The sequence below is a fragment of the Lemur catta genome, chromosome 25 (genome assembly GCF_020740605.2).
Source record: "Lemur catta isolate mLemCat1 chromosome 25, mLemCat1.pri, whole genome shotgun sequence".
NCBI lineage: Eukaryota > Metazoa > Chordata > Mammalia > Primates > Lemuridae > Lemur > Lemur catta.
In genome coordinates, this window is record NC_059152.1 from 11,563,827 (window position 1) to 11,580,976 (window position 17,150).

Here is a 17,150-nt window from a genome sequence, read left to right on the forward strand (position 1 = left end):
GATGAAGTTCAGAAATGCTGTCCAGTAGGAGACTGTTCCTCTCCCAAAGCTGTTAAGAAGCTTTCATTGTTATAAGCTGTCATCGTAATGCCAAACTGCTTTTCTGTAGATTCTATAAAATTAAGGAATCATACCCTGCTTGGGTTCCCAGTTTTGATTCTCCATTTCCTGTGTACAATCCTGAAAAAGGCCACTCACTGTTGTACTTCCTGGTAAGATTGAGCCCAAGTGGCCTAAGATGGTTGTTCCTCCAAAGAGTGGATTTGCAGGAGCAAATGGGAGTGATGTGCTCTTCTTTTGCAAGCCTTCTTCAACTGCGAAATCATTTTGACAAGATGCTTTGTCATATGCTTGACATCTTTTTTCTTTTTTTAATGAGGAAGTGACTGAGAGATAATTTAATCTGAAATGCTGCCACCTACGTAGCTAGAGATTAATTGGATACTGTCTGAAAAATTATTTGAGCACCTCAGAGACAGAGTCTAAGTAAACAGAAAATGGTATTAATAAAGTGGAGGCAAATCATGACTCTTCCCTCCCTACTTAACCACTATGTGAGTAAATTGTTACTCTCACCTTTTATGTATCCTTAAAGTGGCTACAATGATGATTTGGTATCACAGCAAATGTGGATTACACACAACCAGGATATTGTTGTCTCCTTCTAACACAGTTATTAATTTAACTACCTTTCTCTCAGATGCTTATTTTGTGCAGGAAGGAAAACAGTAATTTAACCACAATGGACTTGTTGAAAAACATAATGCTATTAACAAAATAAATGTGTAGTCTTTTCAGCTTTGAAACATCCCCTCCAGATCTCCGAAAGATCTTTATGTTAAAATGTTTTTAGGCTATAACTATAACATGCAGAACACAGTTATTAGAAGGAAAGCAAGCTAGACCTGGAAACAGGAGAGGGGCGGGCATGGTGTGGGGGCTGACATCCTATGCAGACAGAGGCAGGAGCCAGTGGTGCCGTGTGGATTCAGTGTGAAGCTCGTGTCCTCAGGCTTCTGTCCTCTGAGAAAGCAAAGGTAAAATCAAAAGGAATCTTATAAAAAAGGCTTCCATAAAATAAAGCCTCCTCATATAACAGGAAGTCTAAGCAAACTCCAATTCATACATTTGTGTAAACCTATACTTTCATCTGTCCAATGTTGTTGGGTGGAGGAACGTGGCACATACCTATATTTATGGCAGTCTTGAAAGGAAGTTCATTTTTGCTGAACATTCTCCCATTCATTATGATCTTGATGTGGGAACAGAGTGTCTACTAAAGAAAAATAAAGGAGAGAAATTTGGTCACTGGATGCAGGACACCTTGTGACATACTTGGCACGCAAAGTTGAGTAAGCCACATTCCCACACACTGGTTCCCATTCACCCATCTCTTTTTTGTAAAATACTCCTACTCAAACATGAGGATTATCATTCTTAGTTTGCACATTGATCATGCCTTTCCTTCTAGCAACATCTGTGAATCCCTCTTGCTACCAGATTCAATCTAGACTGTTCAGCCCAGTGTTCAAGGCTTTGCTCTGGCTGTGGTCCATCCTTTACTTCATCTATCATGGTGTCTCCCATGGACAAGTTGGGAGCTCCCAACTTCCCCCTCCACAAGCCCCATACACTGTCAACAATCTCTTTTACCACCAACCATCATCCCCTTGCCCCACACATAAACAGTAGCAAGTATCTTGTTCTTTTTTATGGGGACTTAATCATGGCATGATTTAGAACTGAGATTGGCAAACTTTATATAAAGGACCAAATAGTAAATATTTTAGGCTTTGCCGGCCATATGATCTCCATTGCAACTACTAACTTCTGCACTTGGGATATGAAAACAGCCAAACAATGTAAATGAAAGAGCGTGACTGTGCTCCAGTAAAACTTGATTTATAAAACAAGTGGCTTGTAGGGCATAGTTTACCAACCCCTGACCTAGAATATTTCCCCTACTTCTGTGTTCCTGGACTTTTTGCTTTCTGAACCTTTCTTCTCATCTTCACCAAAAGAGAATTCTTGTTTCTGATCATCTGTGGCACTCACCTCTACTACTTCTACTGTAATGGGGGGGGTTACCTCCTTAAAAATATATGAATTCCTGGATAGCAGGACCAAATGTCATTCTTCTTTAATCCTTATATTCAGTAACATTGATTGAATAAAAATATGAAGAACCATTTTCTCTATGCCACTGAAATTTCTAGGTTTTGGCATGAATGGCAACTCCCAATTTCTGGATAGGGTTTATTGAGAGAAGCTGTAAAATTTGGTGCAGAACAGACTAAATTCTTTTTATGCTATTCTTTCTTCTACTTGAATATGAAAGTTGATGAAGAAAAGTAAAGCCACCATATATGGAATTTTGTGGATTCCATAGACTCGAAGTAGATGGAGGAAAAGGCCCTTGTTTAAGACATTAAAGTAAGAAAAGACAAAGCTATTTTTTATGATTTTTGTGCATGATAGGTTTGGTGAAGAACATTCAAAACACTAAAATTTGTTCCTCCTATCTAGGTGTACTTTCATATCCATTGACCAACCTCTGGCTATCCTTCCCACCCCTTACCCTTCCCAGTCTAGTAAGTAACAATTATTGTACTCCTGAGATCAAACTTTTTAGCTCCCACATATGAGTGAGAACATGCAGTATTTATCTCTCTGTGCCTGGCTTATTTCAGTCAACATAACGCCCTCCAAGATCATCCATGTTGCAGCAAATGACAGAACTTTGTTCTTTTTTATGGCTAGATAGTATCCCATTGTGTATATGTACCATATTTTCTTTATTTATTCATGCATTGTTAGAAACTTAGGTTAATTTTGTATCTTGGCTATTGTGAATAGTGCTGCAATAAACACAGGAGTGCAGGTATCTCTTTGACATACTGATTTTATTTCTTTTGGAAAATAAAATCCAGTAGTGAGATTGCTGGATCATAATGGTATTTCTATTTTTAGTTTTTTGAGGTACTTCCGTACTATTTCCCATAACGGCTGTACTAATTTATATTCCCACCAACAGTGTTGTTTCTGTTGCGTTTTACACCTGGTCTTCCTCTTTGCCTTCTAATGCCTTCTAGATTGTTTTAACAGCCATGCAGGGTGGAGCGCAAGCAGTTGCTGTGAAGCAAATACTACAACAACAAATACTATCTAACACTCACACACTCCTAACTGTGTGCCAGGCACTCATCCAAGTGTGTGATGTGCATTAATTTATTTAATCCACCCAATAGCCCCATGAGGTAAAACCTGTAACTGGATACATTTTGGCAATGAGGAAACTGACTCTCAAAGATACTGAGATACTGAATAACTTGTGGAAGTACACACAGCTAGTAAGTGCAGGATGAAAACTGGAGCCCTGGTGGCATCTATGTTTCCAGCCACCCAGCTATATTGCTTTTCATTCCCAAGTAAATTTGATTTAAATAAGATTAAGTTTCTAAGTAATGAATCCTACATCTCTTTTTTGTGTATGATCTAAGTTTTCTCAAGGACAGTTGGATCTGCAAAAGACCACAACTTTGCTCTATTAATAAACAAAATAGGGAAACGTAAACCTTGAGTATAGACTTTCTGAGAGCTTACAGGAAAACTGTTTCTCTGACTGATTAATAAGTGATTAAGCAGTGCTGTAACGGACATCACCTTAATATCATGAGCTGAAATGTAGGTGTCTGACAAAGCCCGATGTGATTTTGTGTGTAAACTAATTTCTAAGAGTTTCAAGTAAAATATATCTTTCCATTCTTGTCCTTTTAGAGAACAGAGAGCCAATACAATTTTAAATGGTTCTAGGTTCTGGGCATTTACAAGTTACTGTATACAATTATACCTTGGGCATATTTTACTTGATCTTCACCTACTCTGTGGTATGTTATATCTATTTGATTTAGCATTTAGCATGCTGTCTTATGTAGAGGTTCTCCTTGCCTAGTAGATGTAAAAATACTTGCAGTCAGGAGCCTTTACCTTTATAACCTCCTCAGTGCCAAGCAAGTGGAATGTACTCAAGAACTGTTTGAATTGAGGTTCAACCATGGCTTGGATCGTACAGCCTTGCAAGGTAGAAGGGCATACTGGAGAACGAGTAGAATAAAGTGCCCCACTCAGCCCTGAGGGCTTATGAACAAAATAAAGTATTTCTATTGCTTAATAACTCCACATTATAATGGAGTTTAAGAATACCTACTTTTTATTTTATTAATTATATTATCAGTATATATTAATAATCATATATGATCTATATTCCATGATTTATATATAATTTTACATATCATTTTTATTTCATAATATATTTTTATTGTTGCATTAATTATTAATATAAATTTACTATGTATACTGGAATATATTGATAATGTTAATAAATTAAATGGGAGTTTAATCATAATCAAAAACTTCACTGTCAGCTCTGAATTTTAAGAAAATTCTTGATCTCTCTTAGCCTGGGTTTCTTCAGCTTTAAAAGTGGGTCTCATACTAGCACTTACCTCTCACCGTTGTGAGAAATTAGTGGAATTTACATGTAGAAGGGCGGCTGAGACATAGTAAGTACTCAATAACTGTTTGCTGTGATGATGATAATGACATTGTTCTTTATAATGACAATGAGGGTGGTGAAAACATAAAGAGGTCACCTTCAAATGGGCTATGTGCTTACTGTGTATATTTTCAATGATATGTTTATGGCCCTGTTTATAGGAATAGACTAAAACTCATGGAACTCAGGGAATTGGGCTCATTTACTTTTGTATGTCAAGCACAGCTGTGCTTGTTGGACAGTTAAAGAAAGAACCGGCGTTAGAGTGAAAAAGATAAATTCTGTTTTGGACTTGTGGGGCTTAAGATGTGAGGGGGCTATCCCCATAATTTACAAAGAAGTTCCTGAAAATGTGAGCTCTGTGCTTATGAGAAAAACAGAGATTTGAATGATAATGGAAGGCACAATTGGAGAAAATCTCCTTGGTGTATGACTGATAAGAATGCAAGGCAGAATGCAGTGATTATTTCAAGCAAAATGCCATGGAGCCTGAGGCAGAAAATATTAATTCTGACTGTAGAGACAGAGGAAGAGTTCACAGAGAAGGTGACACCAGATAAGCTTCTTCTTTAAATCTGGGAGTCTTTGGTTGGAAATGACTAGTAATTATATTCAAATTTATATTTAAAAAAAACCCAATTAGATGGGCTCTCCCAAGTTAGTATTCAGAGAAATAGGTGAAGCTACACATTTTTCATTTAAGATTAGTTTGATAGTTGAATATGAAGGGCAATTATCAGGTTCGGCAGTTCTGTACAATGGAATTTGGGATCTCAAACCATGTGTCCTCATATTTTCTGGAATTTATAGGTAAATTATCATGAATGTCAGAAAGTTCTCATTAAAATGTAAATAATATGTTTAAGCACCAAATACGAACATAAAGGAATCCTTTGTGTTTTTTCTTTGAACTGCATCACTAACTCTTTTTTGGTCATGCTTTAATTATTTTGGTTTTGTTATTTGCCATTTAATATTTGTAATACTCTTTTTTAAGGTTTAAGATAAAAGCGATGACACATCTTTGGTCTTTATTCTCTTCCTCAACTCATGCAGGTCCAGCTCCTACACTTACTATTCATTTCACTTCAAGCATGATCACCAATAACCTCTTATTTATAATTCCAGTGTGCACTTTCTTATGAAATCAGCCCTAGAGATTATTAGCAAAGTGCTTTTGATGTGTGGGTGTTCAACATATAATTATTGATTAACTGAGTCATGAATGAAATATCAAATGAGCTCTGCTGTAATCCCAAATCTGTCCCTGACTAGTTATGTCGTGAAATGGAATAAGGCCTTCAATCTGTTTCTATTTTGGTTTCATCTATAGAGCCATATACTCTTTAGGTTTATGGCTCAGCTGTGTATTGTGAGATGATGGCTTAGAGTATGTGGGAAAACACATCAGCTTTACCTGAATTGTACTCAGTGGGGAAGACTAGAAAAAGCAGGAATTTATGTCAAAAGAAACTGTTTCAAATAAATACACAATGAAAAGACTAGGTCTTCACCTCACACTGTGTAAAATGTCTCCAGCCTAACAAATACTTATTGACCGTCTGAACTAGGTATTACAGTGATAAGGAATTTGTCACTTTGGCTCCAAGCACAAGGTCTTCAGAATCAAGAGCTAGTATTTTACTCTCTTGATTTAGCTAAACCATTCTGTGAAAAAGTGCAGGCAGAGAGTGAATATATTTGATTAATATTATTTACTGAGAAATATTCTTTCTTGTTACCCTCCCTTCTGGGATACAATATGGCAAGGACATTTTTTTAAACTCTTGAATAATTATAGATTTTATTATGATCTTGAAATTATTTTAATAAATGTCATCAATGGGAATACCAAGTTATATGCTATTTTCATTTATATAAAGAGGAAATTATCCCAGGATTTCCATCCAACAGCATCCATGCCTCTTACTCCGGGAAAATCTGTATATAAAATATTTGCTAACGTTTCCCTCAAGGTGCAGCTGGAGTTGATTTCCGTGTGATTACTCCAGCCAAGAAACTCACGAGCTTCTGGGATCATGTGAAACACGCCTATTAACATGGAATTGTTGATAGAATACTATAGGTGGCAGAGAGAAACAGTTTTGAAGAATGACACGCTCTTCCGAATTTTATTTATTTATGTTACTGTAATGTCTGTAAGACTTGTACTAAATATTTTTCACATGTTTTGGACTAAATTCAGTACATAAAAATATTTGTGTGTGTCTTTCCTAAGCATTAATTTTGCTTAGGAATTGTGTGTCTGCTGAGTTTTATCTTCTTAGTCAACAATTTAAAAAGTTTTAAGTTGTAAAAGCAATTTACTTTACTCTGGCATAAGCATTCTGAAATATCCCAGAAGTTGTAATTGTCATTGGGGTTCATTCCCCCAAATTCTATCCTATTTCCAGATTATTAGTTTAAACCAAACGAGATGACCACATTTTGTCTACCAATGTTGGTATAGAAAAGAGTATATACGGTAGTCCAGGTCTGTAAGACATGAGCGGAATCAGCTGGGGGCTTCTGCGGAGTTTTCTTGTTCATCAGAAGCAGAAACGGAAAGACATTGTTCCTGCTTCTCCCTCTGGGTGTGGGGACATGAAAATGCTGCAGCCATCTTGTGACCATCACGGAGAAGTTAATGGCGCAGCTGACGGATGGGGAGAATCTGCGTCGTTTGTAGCATTGTCGGATTGGAATGTGCCTGGAATCCGTATTAATCCCTTGGATATCTTGTAATGTGACAAAAAAATTCAGCTAGCCTGAGTATAGTTTTGCCTACCTGCAGCTGAAAATGTCCTAACAGATACAGAATAAATGATGAAACATTGGAAGTGAGATAGACGACTCCAAAAGGACAAAATGCGACTACAGCAACAAAGTTAGAAATAGAATATTAAAGAAAAAAACATCTCTATACGAGAAGTAGAATGAACCCAAGTGCTAAAGTGGCAAATACCAAGAATTGAAAAGTCCTCACAAATGAGGAACGTTACATGGTACGTGGTTATATTTATGCACTTTAAGGCAAGGAATTGCAGAGAGTTATTAATCAAATTGATTGCATATTGTTTTATTTTATTAACGAGTATGAAGACCAGCTAGAACCGTGGATATGACTTTCCAATTCTACCAATATCTTTTAAACATTAATTACACATAAAGGAAATCATCTATAGCTCTGCAGTTATTGGTTACTGTTTCTAGTTTTCTTGTAGTTGTGATCTTATAGCTACACTTAAAGTCAAGGCCTTATAAAACTGAGATTCATAATTTGCTGTCGTAACTTTGTTACTACGTAACTGAAAGTAAGTGTTCATTTTTCCTCCCATGAGATTAAGCATTTTTAAGGATTAAAAAATAAAAGTAGCAAATCTGATTTCTATGGTTATTTTTCACCTTAAAAAATAAATTTCTAAAAAGATCAGATATGACTATTTCATTTTAAATTAGGCTCAATTAGTTTGGGAGTGGGACCAGATTGTATTAGAAGAAAAGTTTGGAGATTTTTTTTGCCTGTCACATAACAAATCAAGTCTTTATTTTTATTAAGTTTAATTCCATGAAGTACAAATTGATACTTACTTTCAGATTTACTTCTTGACTGAAATGAAACATGTTTCATGGGAAATTAAGAGGAAAAATGCAAAAGATAAAATCCTCCCATTGCCAAATGAATAGATCCAGAAAGCAAAATAAGCTTTTTGTATGGTAATTGAAATTATAATGAATGAGTGCTGTGAATTTTATTGCAAATGCATTTCAAATTCACTTATTTAAAGAGAGGAATATGGTAGGAATATTAATTGGTTATGATGAGTCTGTGGATTGGAGGAATAAGATGAAAAAGAAGGAAGGAGATTCTTGTTCTAGATGAAGGTTTAGACAAGGCTGTTGGCATGGCAACTGGATGGAGGAAACCAGTGTGAGAGATAAAGGACTGACTGGGTGGGTGGGTGGGTGGGCAGGATGATGGGTTGAGAGAGAGGAATGCAGAAAGAGGTGGCCCAGCAGGGGCATGGCTTTGGTGAAAATCCCAGTGCACTCTTAGACAGCCAGACTCTGATGTGAAAATCGGAAAGCCAAGAACAGGTCTTAAGCTGCAGGTAGAATTCAGGGCTTGCAGTCAGGAGAATGGTCAGAGAGATGCGGGAACCATCTGAGTCCCGCTGATGGCTCTAGTGTTTAAACTCAGTTAAACAAATTGTACCTGATGAATGCCTAGTTTATTTCAGAGATCTCCTAGGGAAGTGGCTCCAAGTGAAAGCCTGTGAAGTTGCAGAGGCCTGGGCCTCAGGACTCTTTCTCTGACCCCCTTTCTCATTCTCCTTTGCTGACTCCACTGATGTTTGCCAAGATCTTTGGAGTGTTTTTAGGGCCTCTTAGCCTGTTTATTCTCTTTGAAAGGTTATAGTTAGTTTCCCTCCCTCCCTCCCTCCCTGCCTTCCTTCCTTCCTTCCCTTCTCCCTCCCTCCTCCTCCTCTCTCTCATTCATTCTTCTTTCTTTCTATTCCTTTATTGGTGGACATTCTTTTCTGGTGCCCTGTTTTCTTGATGGTATAACCTTCTAAGACATCTGGCTTCATGTAGAGGCTTCAATTCCAAATACATATCTTGTGTAGGTTTATGGCTTAACCTCTTTCCTTAGAAACTATTAGAATCAAGACTACTGGATGAGCAGAGAGGCAGATAGCCCAGGGCATCTGTGGGTTTGGGACCTGCTTAACGACCTGGCCATCACGTTACCTTCACTCTCTCTCCTCCTCTTTTCAGGTCTGGCGATTCACCTGTCTTTGTGTTGAGGCAAGCCAGGCATGCATTTGAAAGATATATGTTCTCATGCCCCACACCCCACGTCCCCAGCTTTGATAGGTATTTCATGGTATAAGGGACTCTACAGTATGGGTCATATTTCTGACAACAAAATTCCAGATTTTGAAAGTTAGTTTTATACCAACTTATTTTCCAGTGATGTATTTTTAGATGTTTTCATGGGTATTTTGAAAACAGTAGAAAATAGCAGTAAGGGCATACCACTAAATTTTTACCATCTTAACCTGATCCTTTTTTTAGAGGGGGGAAGGGTCTTCATGAAATTAGCTTAAATCTGTCTATTTTGATTTTGTCTTTCTTTTTCAAAATAACATTTTTTGATTTACTCATTCATTCATTATCTTTTTCTATTTTCTACAAACTTTCTAAATTTTCTAACAATTAGAAATAGAAAAATTTCTGTTGGCCGGGCGTGGTGGCTCACGCCTGTAATCCTAGCACTCTGGGAGGCCGAGGCGGGTGGATTGCTCAAGGTCAGGAGTTCCAGACCAGCCTGAGCAAGAGCGAGACCCTGTCTCTACTAAAAATAGAAAGAAATTATATGGCCAACTAAAAATCTATATAGAAAAAATTAGCCGGGCATAGTGGCGCATGCCTGTAGTCCCAGCTACCTGGGAGGCTGAGGCAGTAGGATCGCTTAAGCCCTGGAGTCTCAGGTTGCTATGAGCTAGGCTGACGCCAGGGCACTCATTCTAGCCTGGGCAACAAAGCGAGACTCTGTCTCAAAAAAAAAAAAAAAAAAAAAAAATTCTGTGAATTACATACACAAAAATTCTCAACTTTTCAATAAATTATCTTTGTTCAAGTCATTCTATTATTTAAGATACAATTAATGAATGTGACAAGTCAGTCAGTCATTTAACAAACATTTATGGCAGTTGGGCAGACATTGTTCTAGGCACTGGAAATTCAGTTGTAAACACACTTCCTGGTATTAGATCTCTAACAGTCTTTTGGAGCAAGCATGTTGTTTACTTTGCTCAACTAGAGTTTGTTTCATGAATGAAAATAATAATGCTGTTAGAAGTTGTGCCATAAAGAACAGCTCACGTATGAGGCACCATTCTTTGTAAAATTAGACTTTATTATTAGAGCAATTTTAGGTTCACAGGAAAATCGATTGGAAGTGCCGAGAGTTCCCATATGGCCCCTCCCCCCACATAGGCACAGCCTCTCCCATTACCAACAACCAACACCACAGTGATGCTGTTGTTACAACTGATGAACCTACATTGACACATCATTATCACCTCAAATCCATAGGTTCTTGGTGTTGTACCTTGTATAAGTTTTGACAGATGTATAATTATACGCATCCACCATTATAATGTAATACAGAATAGTTTCACTGTCCTAAAAATCCTGTGCTCCCCCCGTTCATTTTTCCCTCCCTCCCCCTTAACCCCTAACCAACATTTATCTTTTTTACTGTCTCCATAGTTCTGTCTGTTGCAGAATGTCAGATACTTGGAATCCATGTTTTTTTCATGGATCATGCCTTTGAAGTTCTAAAAAGTGATTGCTATACCCAGGGTTATCTAGTATGTAGCCTTTTCAGATTGGCTTTCTTCGCTAAGTAATATGCACTTAAGGCTCCTCCACGTCTTTTCATAGTTTGATAGCTCATTTCACTTTAGCACTGAACAAGATTTCGTTGTCTGGACGGTACCACATTTTATTTATCAAAGAATATCTTGTTACTTTCCAGTTTTGACAATTATGAAAAAAATGCTATAAACATCCGTGTGCCAGTTTTGTGCAGATGTAAGTTCTCAACTGATTTGAGTAAATGCTAAAGAGCATGATTGTTGGATCATATGGTAAGAGTATGTTCAGTTTTGTAAGAAACTGCTAAGCTGTCTTCCACAGTGGCTGAACCATTTGCATTCCCTTCAGCAATGAATGAGATTTTTCCATTGCTTCACATCCTCACCAGCATTTGGTGATTTTAGTGTTTTGAATTTTGGCCATTCTAGTAGGTATATATCTCCTTGTTGCTTTAATTTGCAGTTTCTTAATGACAAATGATGTTGAGTATCTTTTCATGCTTACATACCATCTGTATGTATTCTTTGATCAGAAGTCTGGTCAGTTTTGGGCCCATGTTTTAATTGGGTTATTTGTTTTCTTATTGTTGAATTTTAAGAGTTCTTTGTATATTTTGGATTAACAGCCCTGTATCAGATATGTGTCTTGCAAATATTTTCTTCCAATCTGTGGTTCATCTTCTCTCTCTCTTGACAGTGTCTTTCATAGATCAGACATTTTTAATTATAATGAAATCCAATTTATAAATTATTTCTTTCATGGATCATGCCTTTGATATTCTAAAAAGTAATTGTTATACCCAGGGTCATCTAGATTTTCTCCAATGTCATCTTCTAGGAATTACGTAGTTTTAAATTTTATAGTTAGTCTTATGATCCATTTTGAGTTAATTTTTGTGAAGATTGTAAGATCTGTGTCTAAATTCTTTTTTTTTTTTTACATGTGAATGTCTACTTGTTCCAGCACCATTTGTTGAAAAGACTGTCTTTGTTCTATTGTATTGCCTTTATTCCTTTTTCAAAGATCAGTTGCTATATTTATGTGTTTATTTACGTACTATATAGTCTGTTCTTTTGATCAATTTGTCTATTCTTTCACCAATATCACATTCTCTTGAATACTATTGTTTTATGGTAAGCTTTGAAGTCAGGTACTGTCAGTGCTCCAACTTTGTCCTCCTTCAATATTGAGTTGACTTTTCTAGATCTTTTGCCTCTCCATATAAACTTTAGGATCAAGTTTGTCAATAAGTTTGTCAGTATCATAAAATATTTTGCTGAGCTTTTAATTGAGATTGCATTGAATCTATAGATCAAGTTGGGAAGAACTGACATCTTGACAATATTAAGTCTTCCTGTTCGTAAACATGAAATATCTCTCTAGCTCTTATTTGATTTCTTTCATTGTAGTTTTATAGTTTTCTCATGTAGATATTGTACATTTTTTTGTTTTATACCTGTCTTTCATTTTTTAGAATGCTAATGTAAATAGTATTGTGTTTTTAAGTTTCAAATTCCACTTATTCATTGATGGTACAGAGGAAAGCAATTATCTTTTGTATAATAACACTATTTCTTTCAACGTTGCTAAATGGTTAGAGGGGGCATCCTTGTCTTGTTTCCGATCTTAGTGGTAAAGCTTCTAATTTCTCATGAAGTGCCTTTTTTAAGCTTCCTGGGTTTAAGCATTTTCCATGTACAGAATTTAAGTGTGTTTCATATGCATCACTTAATTCAATCCTCCCATCTGACTACTGGCTGCTGAACTTGATCTAAAAGAAAACTTGCAGACAGAGATATCTCATTACTGGAGTTATACCATGGCAGAAATAAAATTTTAAAGTTTGAAGAACTCTCTCAATCCATCATATAATCCCCTGTACTCAAATGTCACCACCCTAAATTAGCTTATTGACTATTTGAGAACCCACAATATTTTTCTTTGTCAAGTATATTTGTAGAAATAACAAAAATATAAGTATAGTGCTAAATTGTACATCAAAATATCCTTATTTTGTCTATCAATATGTGTATTCACAGGTCATATTTTTAATACCTAAAATGTGGTTTGTTTGATTAATATATATATTTCCCTAGAAATAAACTAAATATTCAAATCTAAAGTTCTTTAAGATTCTTAATAAACTAATAAATAAAATTTTTGTCCAATGATGCAGAAAGACTAGATGTGGCTTATAAATGTTATATTGACTTCACAAAAAAGCATTAAGTAAATTTTGAAGGTTATATTAAGTAATCAGAAGATATGTCACATATTTATAACTTTAATAGGACATCCTGGATAATTTGCAGTTGTTCACATGTTTTTTCAAAATTCTAGGATAAGGATGCTGTTGGTGGAATATATTACCTTAGCTTAAAGAATTTCACAATATTTATACTTCAAGAAGATCTATGTCTGTTGCAAACTCATTTTTCTGCAATAAACAAAGAGGGAATTATTTCTCTGGACTTTAACTTCTTTATTTTTTCCAAGAGTGTGCTGCACGGCTTCAAATGCATTGCAGACAAACAATGATTGTGAGAAATGAGAAGTGACAATGCATTTAACTCCTTGCGTTATATTTTGAGGCAGGCAAAAATCCACATCTTAAATGAATAAAATGTGATGGAATGTGGTGAACTCTGTCATCATTTTGCCAAGATGGTACAAAATAATTGAGATTTATTCGCTTCACAGTAAATAGAAGTATAGTACCCTTAATTACCAGTTAGATGTCTAAAATTCACTATATTTTATGTTTATTAAGATTAAAATGTCAGTGAAAGCCTCTGAACTTCTTAAGAGCATGAGCTATGAAATTAAGACTCTGCTGGCCTTTGGCCTGGTTGTTGAATGGGTTGGTGGGACATCTTACCCCTGGTAATCTTCTTTTTAACAGTCATCAAGAGCTAGATAACTCACTGCTTTTTCTCTTTTTTATTTTTTGACTTGACTTCCAGAAAGCTTAGAGCTATTCTTTGTGCCTATTTCCAACAACCGTTTGTAGGCTAGTCCTTTCAGTGTGATATATCTATCCTTCTCTTCATTAGCTAAGATGTGAGAGAATTTACAGTATGAACAGAGGGGCATTCCTAGCAGGAAGAACATTGCAAACAATATGCAAATATTAAATAAAGGAAAATGGCTGCATATGTTAAGAGATTTACAAGTAGCTTCTGCAACCTTGAAAATATTACTTAAAAGCTCTGACCTTCAGCTTATCTGCAAAATGGGCATCATGATACTTAACCTCCCAAGGCTGCTGTGAGAATTAGGGTAGATATTGCATGGGAAGGTGTCTTGAACAGAAGACATCTTTAATAAATATTAATGGCATTCGATCTACCTTTAGATATCTTTTGAGCTCCTATTCCCATATCGAAGATTTTGATACTTTTGTATTAAAGAATATGATTAATTCCAGATCTTTCCTGCTAGTTATATGAGATGGTAGAAGTTCTGTAACCTCATTTAGTTCCTTCCCTCTGAAATGGGGAAAACCAGTGCAGCAACCTTGCAGGACTTCCAGGCAGATTAAAGGAGGCGGCAATGTATGTGGATCTTGGCCCGTAGTAAGTACTTGGAAAGTGCTAGCTGTTTTTTATCACTGACTACATTATTCCAATAAAACCTTGACAGTTGGGTTGGGATTGGTTATTTCCCTCAATAGATGTGAAAACTGAGATAAAGAGGAGTTAAATAACTTTCCCACATTCACACAGCTATGTGAGTAAGCAAGAGTTAAAATTTCCTTTGGCCCCAAGACCTGACTTTCCCACTTATTTTACATTATTTGCCATTGTGGTGTTTTTCATTTAGATCATAAACAAATTAACAACATGAATTTATCATCGACATTATATACCTTATAAAGATGATCCAGAATTTAGTAAAGCATTAATACCTGAGGCGTTCATTAACCAGCTGATTTTAATGGCAACCAGGCCAAGAGTGTCTTTTAGAATTTCCAGAAGAGTCATGGAGTTAAGAAAATTTTTAACATCTGAAATCTAATCCTCCCTGTACACCCTAGAGACTACTTTTATCTTTAGGAATGAGCATTTTTGAAGGATGCATTTTAGGAAGTACTATTTTGATTGTCTATGTCTTGTATATTCTACTTTAAAATTAAGTATGGTAAAGTAGGGATAGATAATCAGTGTATCTGATGAGATAAACACAATTTCCACACATTTTAATTGCTTTTTAAAGAGCATGAGGGAAGACTAAATAGTCAAATAAATTTTGTAGGCTATCTGTAATAAGCAGAGTAATCAACTCATTAAATAAATGCAGGGGAAGAGGGAATACAACTGAAGGCTTTTACCTCTTCATGAAAGAGAATGAGATGAATGTGGGTTTGATCTGACGTCCAGTCTTCATTTAATCCCACTGCCACCCAACCTGAGTCATTCTCAACTTCACAAATGGACTGAATGCATATTATAAGTAGGAGGCTAGATTATTAGTTTCGGTGGCATTATGATTTTATGGTCTGTCAAACGGAGGTCCACAAAAGACACATCCCACAGATGCTCCTGCTGGGAGATGGAGAAGGCAAATATGGCCAAATGTGGACAATTTGTACACCTGGGTTAAGCCCATTCAAATTTTCTATAGATTGGAAATTTTTCACAATAGGAAGTTTGGGAGAAAAAAAGGCAGAGGCTATTACCAGGAAGTTAACTTGTAAGTTAAGTTAACTTAATATCTTTCGAGAAATTATCTTATTAGTATAAGTAAGACAATAAAATGATTTAGGGACATCATGGGAAAATCTATATGTCAGTACTTATGAGGGGAACGTTTCTGTGCAGTAGTTAAAATCTCCTTGTCTAAAAGACAGGGACAGTGGCTGAGCTGCTAACCCCGTCCCATTCCTTTTCCTCCTGCATTTATCCCAGTCCATATTTGACACAAAGGCTTCTACGACCACAGAATAGTGGACAATTGGTATTTGGGTCAGAAATTTCAACGTGCCTCTGCAAGGTCATAAACATACATTTTTGTTTGAATTGACACTTTGCAAATCACCTATGGACAGGATCAAAGAAGAAATAGCATTTTATTTCCATTTCCCAGACAGCTATATACGGGGTAATACTAGGTATACTAGGTACTCTGTTTTTTCTCAGCTTTACCTCTTTGACTTTTCGGATTATCTCTATCTAATAATTTTTAGTAAGATTGGTATATTTTCATTCCCCTATACTCAGGATTAGCTACAAAAATTGACATCTGTTTAGATATAAATTTAGTTTCAGGGTATAATTTAGGGATAATTTGAATGTAATTTCTTCAGTGTAAATAATATAAAAATTTAGCATGTTATGCACAATTTTCTGGACAAATAGAAATTTATACAGATTTTCCTCTGTAGGAAACTAAACTAAAATTTTAAATTTAAACTAAAATTCCAAGATTAAATGTTGTAGTTGAAATCAAGCATTCTTTATGAGACAGTCACACCAAATATAGCCTCTTCTGTGTGTTTTAAGATATACCAAAATTAAGTTGCCAAATTTTTTTAATTCTTTATTTGATACAAGAAAAATAGTTTTCTATGTTTGACACTTCAATTTTTAGTTATTCATAAGTTAAACAGTTCATAAGTTGGGTTAAGGCAGGCATAAATATTCTTTTTATCATCAAAACAAGACCTATCTTGAAATGACTCTAAACAGTTATTAGCAGAGAGATTTGTAATACAGATAACATTCAATGTTAATCAAATTTGTTTTGACTTCTCAAATATTTTATACATAAGAGAATTATTCTCCCAGTTCCGTTGTCATTTGAACTTGCTTTGCCATTTTCATATGGTTAAAAACTAGTTTTTACTCTTTCACTTTCCTCTCTCCTAACGTTTACAATGTATTGTTTTATATGTCACATACCAAATGTGTAACTCTAAATGTGCTCAATTATTGCTGAGGAAAAATTATCTTGTTTAACCCTCATAATGTACTAGTATTCTTGTGCCCAAGAAATGTATACAAAAATTTAAGTTGAAATCAGGAATATTTGGTGATAGAAATGATTCATGGTTGTAAGCATTCCAGTATTTAACAATTATAGCATGTGTGTCATAATTTAAGTGAAACTTATAACTAAAATAGCATCCTAACCAGGTCCTTTTAGCTCTTGCAGCAGTAAGCTGTCTTGGGCAGATCCAATATTGACTCTATTTTAGGAAAGCTTTGAT